We start from the raw sequence: 15,195 nt of genomic DNA on the forward strand, positions 1-15,195 counted from the left end.
ATAGCATTCTCACTGGGCTTTAGAAAGAAATTAACTACTATAATTTCCTACTCACAAAGCCACTTTTTAAGCTCTCTCAGCCTTTCAATTTATTGGAAGGCAAAGTACTACCCCTCTACAATTGTGATCAGGATACAGATGCAAAAGTATTATTTCTGGAGTTCCTTTTTGTTGAAAAAGCTATACAACTACAACTATCCCAACTAAATTCTGGGAATTAAATCCACCTGGCTACCTCAAATTCAGCCTACCCACAGCAAGATTAAATACACTGGTAGAGCTATTATTTTATTATTCTTTGGCTCCTGCATTTTTTCTGTGTGAGTCATCGTGCTGGTGTCTGTACTGTAATGTAGGCCTGGCACAACAGGTTTCAGATGTGCAGTACTTTAGGCACTGTACTACCTGGAACCTTGTCTGTGGCATCATGAAGTACCAAAGAGGAAAGAAAGTACATGGCAGTAACCAGTTCCCTAGGTAACAAAGAGATACTATTGAAAGAGAAAGAGGAATCACAGAAGTAAATAAATAAATGCATGCAGTAAATGGCTGCAAGCATAACTAACACTACTGGATACTGCAGAGAACAGAGCAGAGCAGAGGATGCATATTCATGTACCTTGTACTGGCGAGGAAACAGGAAAAATTCTTCCCCTAATTAGAAGAAATGATGTGTTTTTAGGCAGCCAGGATCACCCTGCCTCCCAGCCCTCTTCCTCTTTACCTCCTAACTACTTCTGCAACATTTTCACATTATAAACAGCTACTAAGCAACAGGAGGTTCACAGAGAGTGAGTCACTCTCGTGTGGCTGATAGGCTCGAGTGCAAGAGGGAGATTAGTGACCTGACAGTGCACAGCCCCAAGTATGCTGTACTGCCAGATAACCAACATGGACACTGAATGAAGCAAAACTTAATAAATTATAAGTGCTTTAAAAGCATATAACTATAGTCATGGTTTATAATTATCACAGAGAACAGGCTAAAGAGTGGTGTATGTTAGATGCACAGCAGACATGTGGCATTAGGCATTCCTTGTAAATAAGGTATTCCCTTAGTTAACTAGCCAATAATTACATTAGATTTTATGTCACAATATGAAAGTGTTGGGCTTTGGACTGTTAGTAAAAATTTTGTGTACTAAGAAGGAAGTGGGGTGAAGACACACAAGGTTAATTAATTACCAATGTGAACAACAGATTTTGACAGAACTAGGAATATTTGTGGCAAGAGACATCCTTTTGACTGATGTTTTACTTTTTTTTTTTTTTTAAACAGAATAATGGGAGATAGATCTATCTGAAAAAGGCCTCAGGAAGTCATCTTTGCCATTACCTTATCTCCAGGTAGGACTGACCTCTACTTCAGATTTGAAACAGGTTTGTCTGTCTCAATCATGTCTGTTGTTTTTGTTGTTGTTTATTTGTTTGCTTTTCCTGAAAGACATTTGCATCAGATGTTTTGATGGTTTCTTTTTTCTAACTCAAGCAAAGCTTATAGCAACAGACACTGCCATCAATCTTTACAAGTACATTTTGTAATACTTAGTTTCAGGACCCATAAGTGAGGGCCAACCAAAGCACATCTGTAGCAGAGACTGAATCAACTGTAGAATAAACATAGACTATGTAGAATAAAAACAGCTGTATGAAAAATTTTAGTGCCTGCACGTATTTGACAACTGCCATGAAATTCAGAGCTGTTCTCTCCATTTTAAGTTGTTACACTCTGGGATACTTGGTTATTGGTAGATATTCTGAGAATGCCTTCATTTCAGAAGTTTGTAGTATCATTTTGTACTTTCAATTTGTTCGTTTGTTTTTTAAGAACTTCAGCTCAGACTTCAATCTCTGAACATGCCATTTTATGTCTGGAACTAACTACAAATATTATTTACCTACCCACCTGAATGTATGTGCAGACAGTTCAGAGACTTTTCTTGAACACAGTAAGATTATTATTCTCCTACCTTTGTAAATAAAAAGTGGCTAATTTGGCACAGGCATTTTACTTGGGAAAAATGCCTTGATGAATTGCATAATCTGAAGAGCTGTCTAATCATGCAAATTCAGAGCATTCTGTCAAATGAATATGCCTGAATCACACACACTGAGTTTAACTCATACTGAAAAAATGATAGCAATTGCAGTGGTCTGTCATCATTTTAAGAAAGTAATTATAGTAAAATATTACTGTCACAACTCCACATTATATCAGGCCATGTCCAAAGGGCTTCTAATAGTAGGGTATAACTCCTTCTTACCGTTATAGATGTCTTCTGGTGCAATTGTCAATGTTCAAGAATAAAGAATGCTTTTGCTTAATTCGTTAAGGAAAAAAAAAGGAACAAATAAATAAGACATTAAACTATTCTGACTGCCTTGTATGAATGAATGCACTGAGTTGAACAAAAGAAAGCAAACGCAGACCTGTGTCTTCTAACTGTTGCTTTTATTAGCTTGTCAGTTATTACCTTGAAGATATGAATTGTGTTCATTTAGACACTTCTGTTCTACACACCACAGAATGAAGCACAAGCTTCAGTAACAGGTGCCAATAAAAAAAAATCTATTAGTAATGGCTTGCTTTATTTTTATCCTTTCTATATTAGCTTGCCTGGAAAAACAAATGCATCAAAGCAGGACAAATACCCAATCCACTGGCTTATTTGTAGAGCAAACTTTCATGATATATTATCTTAATTCTCAATTTTGTGTATTCCTGCCATTTCTGTGGTGAGTGTCTCCAGGGAGTTTTTTTTAATTGGTACCAAGACTGAATCTTATCCCTTCCACTTGTCTAAAACATCAGCAATATTTAGAATTATTCCATTTATTTCCTAGCTTATAATTTCATTAATTAAAAAAAAAAAATCATTTGCAGACTATATTACGAACTGTTCCATGAGGACTCAAACCAACAAGGCTTGGATTCATGTCCAAAATTGCTACATTACTCCCCAGTCAAACAAATACCACCAGCTTACCATCTTGTGAGACCAGTAGTGTCCCCAGTTCCAACTACATCCACTGCTCTTCCCCCCCCTTCCACATCTAGTGAACATCAGACAGCAGACAGAACATTTGCTAGTGTGGTGAAGTCTGGACCATCCCTGCGTATGGCTGGAGACAGTAAGCAAAATCTCCTGAGCTTCCCTTAGAGTCTTTCCCTCAGCTGGAAACTGTAATTTGGGTCTCATATCTACCTAGCTACTGATATTGCAGCAACATTTGGGAATTAGTATCTATGAGGTCTTCAACACTCCTCCACATTTAGCAGAACAGTGAAGATACAGTCACATAAGTTGAACTTCCTTGAGATCACAGGCTTCATTCAAAAGGCTTGCATCTAGACACTTCTTTTTCAGCCTCTAGTTTTGCTACTGTTATTCTAACACATCATAGTTCTCTGGTAGACAAAGAGGCTTCATTTTCAGTAAAAGTAGTACAACAAATGTGCAAGGCAATCATTCAGCTGTCAAAGGACATAGCTGCTTCTGTTCTTTTCTTCTGCACTGTCACTCAACTGCCCTGAATGAAATAAGAACACGAAAACATGGAGCATTTTGAAAGTACAACTAAAGGCGTCCAACACAAACGTTTGTGTTGATTTAACTTTAGAATAAAATTCCAAATATTTTTTGCCTGAAAATCTATATGTATGTCCAGTGAATAACAATAATTAGTCCCAAAATATTAAGAAAAACCCTCCTGAAGGAGTATGGTGAAACTTTTCAATGCTCAGTAATCAGAGTACTTTGAATTTTCTTACAAACATCAGTTCCAATGGGTTTCTATCTGCAGAACAAACTCTTACTGTAAAATAGGAGTTGAAGAACATTTAACTTCTAGCTGAAATAAAATGGATGACTGAATATGAATGAACTTTCTACGTGCCTACACTACTGACTAACCATTCTCATATTTTCAATTAGATGATATATTTTAAGGGGTACTTGGGATTTATTTTATAACATCCCTTTCAAAAGAGTACGGCAGCGCACAAAGATTCACTCATACAGCAGTTAACATGATCTGCAACTTAGCATTTCACAAACACCGGTAATTTACCATTTGCCAACTTTATGCATACTGTTTTATATTCCACTTATGTTTTTTATTTTTTTCCAAGTATTTTAATAACCCTAGGAAAAAAAATGATAGTTTATGTATAAAATTACAATCTTCAGCTGAAAAAAATTCCTGTGGCTTCACGGTTATTTCAATTTAGAGCAGCTCAAGATCTGCTTCAGAATTTATACAGCAAACATACCAATCCTCAAGCACCATTACAAAGAGGTTTGTTTTTTCTTAGGTCAGGATAATTGATGTGAGAAAAAAAGATGCTGACAGAACATACGATTGTGGAGAGAAAAAGAATTCTAAACAAAAAATTGCTTATCACATCATTTCTCTAGTTTAATTCCCCTCTTTGTTTTCCACTGGAGAGTTTGTGGGAGAACTAGTGATGCTTCACTTCATTATTGTTTACAGATAGCACCTCAAAATAAAAATTTCGTTTCTTTAGGACAGTAGTTCTAAGTTAATCCAGCAGGAGGTCCACACTGATCAACTGCACAACAGACTTCCCAGCAAGGAGAACTCTGAAGCTACAGATGGATAGTCCGACTGCCTGGTATGTGCTGTGCAATGAAATACAGGCTTCTAATCTGCACACAACTAAAACAAGCAGCCTCCAGAGATAGATTTGTTTAAAAAAAAAAAAAAAAAAAAAGATAGCAGGAAAACTGACATGGATGTTTAAGAGTTTTTAATTGGGTGAATGAATCCTCATAGGTAACACACACCTTTTGCAATAAGTTAAGAGGTTTATAGAACAGTAATTTAAAAAGACATTCATTTCCAGACTTTCTTTAAAATTTATCTGCTACTACCTCTGGGAGACTGCTTTCTAAACTGAATAGACCTTACAAAGAGCATTGGCTTTGAGAGCTACACCTTATTCAGTGCCTGAGTATTCTAAATGCTGAATTTATCTTGTTACATTGATGGTACAGACAACCCAAATGTATTTCAACCTATGGAAAACTTACTCTTTCTATTCACTATCAGGGCAAGCCCTGATACTTACGCTTGAGTGATAGGGTTTTTTTGTAACTTGTGAACATCTAACCAAATCTCTTGAGATCAAGAAGAGAGTAAATGCACTCCTGCAACAGGTATTGCAGAAGAGTTGTTTATAGTGGGATTCCCATTATTGCTTCTATTTGTAATCTTCTTTGCAACTATTTAACTCCCATCCAATTAAGCACAAATTCTGAATAATGAGACATCTCAAGTCACAGTGTCTGTTATGCAGATGAATCTCTATCACTGTTTTTTTTTCAGCTGCTCGCTTACAGGGACAGGGAGCATCTCTTGCAATATTTGTACATGTTCAGGAAGAGCAGTGCCTCTGAACTCTACTCTAACTGTTTTACTGTGGGTCTGTTGTTCCTTTCAAGCAAATATGAAAAATGAAGGAACGCCTAAAACTCTGTCTCAGCCACACTAATCCTGTGAAAGCAATGACTCACCTTGTAATGGCTTTCCATAAATTAGACAGCTAAAAATGGGTAGAAAGCGTGAAACCATTAACACTTCCTATAGTGTAAATTCTCTCACCCCTTGTGAAGAAATGCATGGCAGTAAAAATAAGAGGTGAACGTGTCAGCACCCATCATGTTCAGATACGTTGTTAATAATTCAAATCTTCCTCCTTTGGAGCGTACAATTTTAGAATCAATCATTCTTTATTTCCTTTTTCAAATGAAAATTGAGGTTGTTTTGTTCAGAGATTCTATGTGCTTTCTTCCCTGTTATTAAAAGAAAAGAGATTAAAATGGCTAATTACATGTGATGCCAGCATCATCCCATAGTAGCACCGTGCTGTAGCAGTGTTTGGTATGTTATCATCTTCCATGCATCAGCACAGAAATGAAAATGATTGGTGGTAAAACTGTCAACATAGGAAAGAAAAGCAATATGCAACTTTGTGAATCAGAAAGAGGTGGAAGAAAGGGGAACAGTGCACTTTAGTACCTGTGAATAGTCTTTGGGAGTAGCACTCCCTCTCACTCCACAGAGCAGGTCAGTCACCCAGGCCTGGCAAGAATAACGTGTGCTGGCAGGGCTCCACTGTGGTTACTGCTTTGTAGAAGTAAATGATAAAACTGTTGTTTCAGATCCAGCATCTAAACTTGACTGCTATACTAAGATAGGTGGTTAAATAAATAAATGAAGCCTTTATTCTGCATCCTATTTTATTACTTTTGAAGGAATTAAGGAAATTTGCTAACTACAAGGTGCCAGTCTACTAGCCTTTGTATACACAAATCTCTATAAGGCCCAGAATCTAACTGACAATCATCAATTGCTGAAGAGCTTGGTTAAGCTTCACAACCCTAAATATCTATTTCAGATGCTAAAAGCAAAAGATACAACCAGATTCCAGGCATAAAGTGCATCATTTCATGAATCTCATGATACAAAAAAAGACTATAGCAGTGTCATTCTCCTTGAAAAGGTGAGAGAAGCATGGGCCTCATACCCAGAGTTGGTAAAAGCCTCAATACCCTGACAGTTCTTTAGACACTGCTTAAATCAGCTATTTTCAATTACTGCTTCTGTATTTCTTTGTATCCTTTTATCAAGGACTCTGAATATCAATCAGGTCAAGGTCTCTTGCCTGCTCATTACAGCACAAGAAGTTTTTCCAGTGTTCATCACTCACGAACATTTCCTAATTCATGAGGAGGGTTTCTCTCTTTTTTCCCCTTTCATGAACTCTTGGTATTTCGTATCCTAGCAGGACCTTATCAGGCTGTTGAAGTGACTTTAAGAGTTATTACACAGAGTCAGGCTAAGAGGGTCTAGTTGCATTACAGGATGCATTAGTCTGTAGTCCACCAGCACAGAACACTGCTGCAGAAGAGGATTACAACTCAGGCTACATTTGCACCACATAAGGGGAGATGGCATGAGGAAAGAAATCACTATTCCCACTCAGAGAGCTTTAGCTACAAAAAGCTACAACGTATAATCTCAAGTATTTAGCTAGCCATCTAACTGTATCTCCAGCAAAAAACACTGGTCTATTTTCCTCTTTTGTATTGAAACCTATTATTTTCTTCGGGTATTTTTTAATGTTAATCCATTAACTTTACGTGCTCTGATCTTTCCATAGGGAATTTATTTCCTCTCTTCAAAGACAGAAAGAGAAGATATTCTCCCTATCCCATCGCTTATATTCTCTTCACATGTCACAGCATGACTGCTTTTTTCTTCTTTTCTTCTTCTTTTTTTTTCTTTTTAATTTACTAACATTTAAGAAATCAAATTTCAATTTAGAAGTGAGCCTGACAAGTTCAGTCCTGATGACAAAAGGTGAATGTGGTCTCTGATGAAAAATCTGAAAGACATTATGCACACACTGCTGGAGCAAACACTCAACAAAAGGTTCGTTGAGGCAGAGCAGCTGCAGGAGAGCAAAGATAGTCAAAGGTAGTCACAGACCAAAGGTGAGGAAAGAGGCAAAAAAGGAAAAAGCAAGGCAGAGATGATTATGTTTTACCCCAGTAACCCACTTTCCCCATTTATGAGCTTCGCTGGATGAGAATATCTCCTCCTACCAGCATCATGCTATTACAACCTACTGCCCCTCTATAATTAACTGGTGTTTATTAACAGATGCATCACCAAGCACCAGGCATGCGTGTAGGAGTTACAGAAAATCACGAGTAACAGAAGCCATCACCCCGAAGCCATTTTCCTAGACAAACCGTGTGCAAAAGTTGCTGCAGGCTGCTTTATTTCCTGGTACCTTGAGAGAAAAAAAACTCAGAAAGAAGATAGAAGTCTCAACTTCTTAAAAAACGTGTCAGTTTCTGGAACACTGCAACAGAGACACAGTCCCACACCAACTCAATTCTGTGAGACAAATTTGGAGGACATCAGCAAAAGATATTCACTGAAGCTCTGGGAGAAATATAAACTCTACTCTGTATTTCTCTGAGGCTATAGAAAAATGACAAAAAACACGTGTTTTCTTATCAAACAAGCTTGCCATAAAGGATATCTATAAACTTACTATAAAGAGCAGATAAAAAGATAAGCACAGTAACACATCCAATGTAGAGCAAAGCACTACTGGGAAGAAACCTAGATTGTCTGAACTGGGACAAACACCACCTCAGTGAACTGGAGATGAGGCTCCCAAAAGGGGAAGCTCAATTCCAGTACCATCCAACAGCTAACTTTTCAGTCTTAGATAGTCTGACAAACAAACAAATAAAACAAATTGCCTATCACAAAACAACCCATTAATTCACGCACATGCAAAAACACCAGCCTCTCAGGATTTTATTTCCAAACAGAACAAAACACTGAGCTGTCAAGAAAAGCATGCTTTGCATCATAACATCCATATGCAGAGGATAGCTCTTGCATAGCATCATGGAAACATCTAAATTGGGTCTCCACTACACTCATTTGCACAAAACAGCTGTCACTAAAAAACATGAGCAATTTGAAAAAAGACTTCATGCTCCTTGGCAGAAGTGTTTGTTCCAGTTCTGAATATCTTCTCACCTAGAAATCTCACCTTTCTCTTTTAATTCTTGCAAAGCCAACTTATTTCTTTCTCATCACTGAGTTAAACATCCTGTGTTCATCTGAAGAGCAGTTCTATATAAAATCTATGTGGTACATGGAAATACAAAACATGTTATTTTCTCTGGAAGGCTTTACTTTTCCAGAAGAACCTGATCTTGGCAATTGCAATAAGGAATTCTCAGTTCTAAATGCCCCCAAATTACTATGTTAACTAAATATAATACTTGAGTCTTTTTCTTAAGAGAATGCAGAGCCAACTACAATATCTTCCCTTTTTTTCCATTTTGAAGACAGGAGGACTGAGACAGCACTGATTTCCTTCTGTGTGTAATACAGTAAGACAGCGTGATGTAACATAGCAATGAGTTGTGCTTGTTCACATTCTACATTCCAGTCTATCCTTACATTTTCTTCACTCAGCCTATCTGTATTCATAGTAAAAATAAAGCAGAAACAATCTACTCCATCTCAGAGGCACATGACCCCAATTCAGCCCTGCTCATTGACAGACATGGGTTAGCAACAGAAGCAATGGTACTGCCTCAATAATTCTTCCTGCGTGAATATAACATAGGGGAATGTATCATGTTCCTTCATTTTTAGCAGGACAAAGATCCTATTTCTCTTCACTATACTCTCAGTGTACACATATAGTACAAACAAAACTAGTCCACTTTTGTTCTAAAGGCCCTATAACTAGGAACTGGGAAAGAATGGCTTGGCACGACCATCTCTCTACCTCTGCATATACGTAACAATAATGCCTAGAGTTAGTTCTACTACTTGATGACAAGTCTTCCTTAAGTGACAGTACTGGGCTGTTGATCTTTTCAGCGATCACATGCCTTGTATTTCTGCAAACACTGAGGCATCCACAATGCTGCAGTTTGAGGTAAGAAATTAAAGTAAAAGAAGCATCCTCCACATTAATGATTCTCATTTTTTTCTGAACTGCTCCCAGTACAAGAATTTATAAATTGGAGGTTGGCAGAGCAGAAAATATAAAGGTCTTTCTGAATTTCAGAAGTTCTGCTTGGCTTAAAAAGAGTCAAGGCCCTCATCTTAATTCTTCAAATACCCTGAGCAAATTTTCTTCTGACCTCAGTCTGCAATCAGTCTTGTCCCACATGAAAGAATGAACCCAACTTTGCCTAGTTTATTCTCTCAAGAAGAAAGCCCAGATCAATAAACGCAGACTACTCTACTTGGACCAAATTAGAGGAAATTGTAGCTCAGAGCAGAGGGATTCCCTTTGTTTATTTGACAGCACCAGGGAATTACAGCAGTCCTGTTTCCTACCACCACTGGCTGCCTGTTAGATATATTTCTGCTGTTAGAGCCCAGAAACACACTACTACTATCACAGCACAGACTCAGAGGAAGGCCATATCCTTCCTAACTTCCCCCTTCCTAAGTGGAAGTTAGGCTAGGAGCCCTCCATCCCTTGGACCTGTAGCTGTTGCTCGGAGACTGATGAATCTAAATGCTGTAATCAAGCAGCCTCAGGAAGGGAGAAGTCTCAACCATCAACAAACAAGTCGTATTCACCACGGAGAAGATTCAGGGAAGGCAGATTTCAAGTTAGACCATCTGCAGGTTAAGAAGGAACCACAGTGAAACAACAGAGAACTGTATTCAGTGTATGAGTCACTGCCTAAGACACCTGGCTGCCAGGGACTGTTACGTGACTGGTGCTGTCAAGAGACGGAATGTTTGTTTGGTGTAGCAAGCTGCAAGTGTAAACACCTATATTTGTCTCCTCTTCCCATACACTTACTGAGTTGCTATCCCTGCCTAGGACTCACAATACTTCTCTACTACCCTTCAAATGGGAGGCATTCCTCATTTATTGCACCTTTTTTTAACCGTAGGTTCCAGGTATCAATTTTTTAAAGATCTGAAGAAATATTTATCATTCTCCTTCGTTATTTACAACCACCACAATCAGTTTCAAAGTAGAAGTTAGAGGAATAAAGGGAAGCCTTTCAGAAAATCTTTTCAACTCAATGTTTTGCAAGTGGTCACATATGTCCAGATACCAAAGCACAACTACTCCAGTCAGGTTGGATGGGGAACATCTTCCTTTACTGTCAACCAGATTCACTCCTATAAACAAGCAGTGACAGAACAAAACCAGACCCAAGCAGTATCACCATACTTAATATAACAAACAAAATGCAGTTTTAAATTAACGTTTGGCTAGTCGCTAGTTAACTTGTTAAATGTTCTTACAATATTTGGAGATTTTTCAGGTTCACTCAGCAGAGTATATAATGCTTAATTCATGGGGAGCAACCTCCTCAACTACATTTTTTTCTATGTTTTTTAATGCTTTCCATCAAGTTATGCTGTGCTGCTGCAGCATTTCAGAATGAAGCTATTTTGTACAGAACGACTTAGGTACGTGATCTAGGGCCAGAGAGAATCCTCCAAAGATTTCAGATTTAACTTCCTATGCAGATCTGATCTCAGGGACTCCTTTTTCTTCTGCTGGTTAGCACTTCATCTTCTAAAGGGCTTTAGTACTAGCAACCATTCAGTGCCATCAAGCTTATAGTTTCTGTAGTTCTTGTTACAATAACTACCAGTTTCTTCAAGTCACTCAAAAATCTTGATACCTCTTGTACACTCACAGCATTTATGGGTGTGAAGCTCTACTCTTCTCCCTGAGAACAGTATTTCCTTTCCCAAGGTGCAGGCCACCTCTTGATTCATCCATGCTCCTTATCTGACACATTGGACTAGTGCATTTCCGTCCCTTAATGTCTGATTCTGAAATTGTTTTATTCTAAGTTGAAGTCCCTCTGTTCTTCACGGTATATGTCACCACCCAGACTCCTCATGAGATAAGAACGGTGGGGAGAATGGTCTCAGGATTGAGAAGAGGCTTTACTTCTAAAACTATGTCGAAGAAGGCCCTCAGCAACCAGTTTTCTGGGAGTCAGCAGTGAAAACAGTATCAGCTTGCACAGTTCATAACTGGCTTTGCCACGTGGGAGTTGAACAAGAAAGCACCTGTCGGTTATGGTTAAGGTTAGGAGCTCATTCTACTGCTAAAACATTTCAGTCTCTGCACAGAACTTAAAATCAAATCCACTCACTCTCCTTAGAGTTAACTGGATAAAACTGATTGTCAGAACAAGGGCAATGAACTGGCCACTGCAGGGGTCTCAGCTTTAGCTTTGCTGCTCTAGACACACAGGCATTATCTAAAGATGAAATAAAATAGATCATACTGCTTAATGTACACTATGCAATTGGGAAATGACATGCAAAATGTGCAGTTTAGTGTCAAGATGTCAATGTCAAGACGCAATATGTTCTGCCTTTTCCTTCCCTTCTCCTAGCCTCCCTAGGAGAATTTGTTCACTGCAAAGAAAATGTTAAGTGACTTGAAATATTTCTGTATGTATATCATCTAGTAAACAAAGTTACTGAAAAAACATCACCGTGTGATCTTCATGGATGTGTGGGAGAAGGTACTGCAGCTGTCAGGGAATGACTGTACCACTCCCTGCTGGAAAGAAGTTAAACATTTCAGAAGCAGACATTTATAGCCTGGTGGGATTTCTGCTGAACACATGGGATGTACAGACTGTCGATAACTTCCAGGAAGATAACTGCTGATTCATCCTGGCAGTACCCACTCTCAGGCTGAGCTCTCCCTAGATCCCAATCAGCAGAAAGGCTCCCAACTACAACACTGACACCAGCTCAGAGAATTCTGCCGTGAAATTCTCACATAACCTGATGGTCTACAAGCAATCACTGAATCTCAGGCTGCTTTAGAAGTGTGGGAAACAACTAGAAACCCAAAGCCTTCCAGAAGGATTCTTCTGCCATTTAGTACATCTGTGATGGAAAACAAAAACAGCCATATTTATATACAATTCTGTCACCTGCAAATATGAGTACTTGGCCAAAAACAATCCTAGGAAATCAAGCCTGCAGTATCCACCATTCCCACCCTTAATAAAGGGATGCAATGTCATCTTGCCAGAGATCCCACTGACAATGTTTCAGGTACACAAAGTGCCAAACACTTCAGCTGCTCAGTGATAGCACAAACCGCTCTACCCCTTTCCAGGATTAGGTCACAACCTTCCTTTTGCTGTTATTGATTAAAGCTCTTTGTTTCTTTGCTTTCCTCCCCTTTTCCCTGTCTGAGTTGTCACCATGGGTGACAGCTGTCAGGTGCAGCTACCCTCTGTGCACACACTGGAAATGGATGCTATTGGAGACACATGAAGAAAAGAGAAAGGGGAACATTCAGCAGCTATCAGCAAATCTAACCGGAATTCAAGAAGCTTTTCCACAGATCAACCTAAATGAGAGATTGTTTTTTTTTTTCTTTACAAACATTGTTGAGGATCAGAGCAGTTCGAAATGCCTAGTGTTAGAACTCCTTCCTAAACTCCAAAAATTATGCACAAAACACCCTTGCATGTTATAGGAACCTTTCCATGCAATAATCTGTGCCAACAGCTAGAGGATGACAGTAGATAAGTTTGTGTTTTCAAGCAGCAGTGCCCTTTGCCTTACTGCAGCTCTCCGTAATTAAGGCCCTGAGTAGGGCCAGATTCACTAGCACGTTAAAGAGGAGCTATTTTTATATGTGAATTCAAATGAACAAATGTAATTTCTAACCATTAACCTCCTGAAGAAGACAGTAAGTGCGCTCAAGGATGATTAATGGTTTTCATAGTTTCTAGGGAAACTTTACCAGGATCTACAGGTATATAAAAAGTCGGCACATTGCCTGACTCAAGTCTAAAATGGAAACTAGCCCATTACAGAAATTCTGCCTCCTCAAAGCTGGTACCCTGGGTGTGGAGGAGATGCTGAGAAGCTCATGGAGCCAATTCCTATGTCCTTTCCTTCGCAGATTCCCACTTACACAGCAGAGCTTCGTACTTTGAGCTTACTGCTCTCTGATGGTTCAGAGATGATTTCCAGCAAGAACTTCAGTACACAAGGCTCACTGGGAAGACCCACTCCTTTTCTCTTCTTTGGAAATACATGAATTCTAGACTAAGGAGGAGGTCTGAGGAGACAGGGAAGATATTAGGCTAAAGATCTGTCCTGCTTTTCACAGTCCAAAAAGAACTACCATCATGGATGTAAGGAGTACTATTCCCTGAGCTTGCCCATGAAGCTCCTCTGTGACTCTCCAGTGACAGGATCCAAGGGAATGGCACGGAGCTGCAACAGGAAACAGTTGGGTTGGTGTTAGGAAAAGGTTCTTTGCTGATAGGGCTGTTGGGCACAGCAAAGGATCCCCAGGCCAGTGGTCATGGCCCTGAGCTGCTGGAGTTCAAAGAGCATTTGGCCACTGCTCTCAGACACAGGGTTTGGATTTTGAGTGGTCCTGAGTGGAACCTTGATGATCCTTGTGGGTCCCTTCCAAGTGGGGATTCTGTGATAGGCAAAGTATCCATCTCCACAGCCATTCTCTGAAGCAAGACTACCACCACTCACAGTGTTTGTACTAGCTTACCAGCCAACACAGTGCTAAATAAACCAGCAAGTAAAAAACTAAAGGATGGGGTTGTTATAGCCTGAACTGCAAAAGCCATACCGTGTGGGTCATAACTCATGTCTTGGTAACCTTACCTAATACCAGCCTGCTGCATGTGACAGTGAAATTTGTTTTTCCTCTGCTATGGATTTAGACACTCTAACTGGATATGAGCATGTATGGTTTTGCTAAACATGCAGTCTACTGAGACAGTACTTACAAAGGAACAGAATGAGAGGTTTTCTCCATCTACCAAATTCTACCAAGCTTTTGCAAGAGGTGGTTTAGAGAGATAGAGGCAGACACCCCGTTAGAGAAGATTGCCTTGAATATGAAAAATGAGGAAGCCTGCTTGCAGGGAATCTGGATTTTGTACTCTGTGGGAGGAATATGAGCACTTGCATTGAAGCCAAATTTAATAATGCATTCCAGTGATCTGCTTTCTTTTTTTAATTTATTATTTATTTTAAAAAAAAATCTCCAGCATTTCCTCCCTTCCTAAACACCATGTGTAAGGGCTACAGTAAAAAAGATGAAAGGTCTACGAGGTTGTAATGTGTAACCTTTGGTCTGATTCCTTTGTACTTGACTGTGCGGTCCTATTTAGATATAGCCTTGTTTCTGTATTATTGCTGGGACAACTTATCCATTCTACAGAAATTTAAAATTCAGTGAAACACAATAAAATCCATCTTCTAACCCTCAACCTGAAATTTCCATCCACACTAGATGAAAAAGTTGAAAACCGGAATGCCTGGGCAACGCTCAAATGTTATTTTAATTACCTTCAACATATCCATTTGTGAGTGACCTTTTCAAACAGAATCATTGAAGGGCTGAGGTCACCCTGTCCAACCTCCTGCTAAAAACAGGGCCCACAAGACCAGGTTGCTCAGGGCATCTTCTGGTCAGATTTTTTAATATCTCCAAAAACAGTTCTCCAAACAACATTCCCAAATATACATATAACAGTGCTTCAAAAGGTTATTTAAAAACCAAAACTTGCAACTTCCTTTCAAAGAGTGCAAAGAAGTCTTTTTCATAATTTTGTAAAATTTTTCCCC

At 39.0% G+C, this 15,195-nt stretch overlaps 1 protein-coding gene and 1 long non-coding RNA gene across 10 annotated transcripts in view; one reads left to right on the forward strand and one right to left on the reverse strand.

Moving 5' to 3' along the window:
• Positions 1-15,195, forward strand: part of LOC101748697 — a 72,272-nt gene that overhangs the window by 38,847 nt on the left and 18,230 nt on the right. For 5 of the 9 annotated variants that reach the window (XR_005862251.2, XR_005862257.2, XR_005862252.2 and 2 more), the window contains exon 3: positions 1,280-4,636. This is a non-coding gene — a long non-coding RNA (uncharacterized LOC101748697). The remainder of the gene's footprint in view (positions 1-1,279; positions 4,637-15,195) is intronic. The other 4 variants (XR_005862254.2, XR_005862256.2, XR_005862255.2 and 1 more) reach the window with 2 other exon arrangements.
• The window catches only part of VAMP2 (vesicle-associated membrane protein 2 (synaptobrevin 2)), a 45,387-nt gene that overhangs the window by 24,510 nt on the left and 5,682 nt on the right, over positions 1-15,195 (reverse strand). The gene's annotated exons all lie outside the window — the stretch shown is intronic.

This window comes from Gallus gallus, chromosome 9 (genome assembly GCF_016699485.2).
Source record: "Gallus gallus isolate bGalGal1 chromosome 9, bGalGal1.mat.broiler.GRCg7b, whole genome shotgun sequence".
NCBI classification, from domain to species: domain Eukaryota; kingdom Metazoa; phylum Chordata; class Aves; order Galliformes; family Phasianidae; genus Gallus; species Gallus gallus.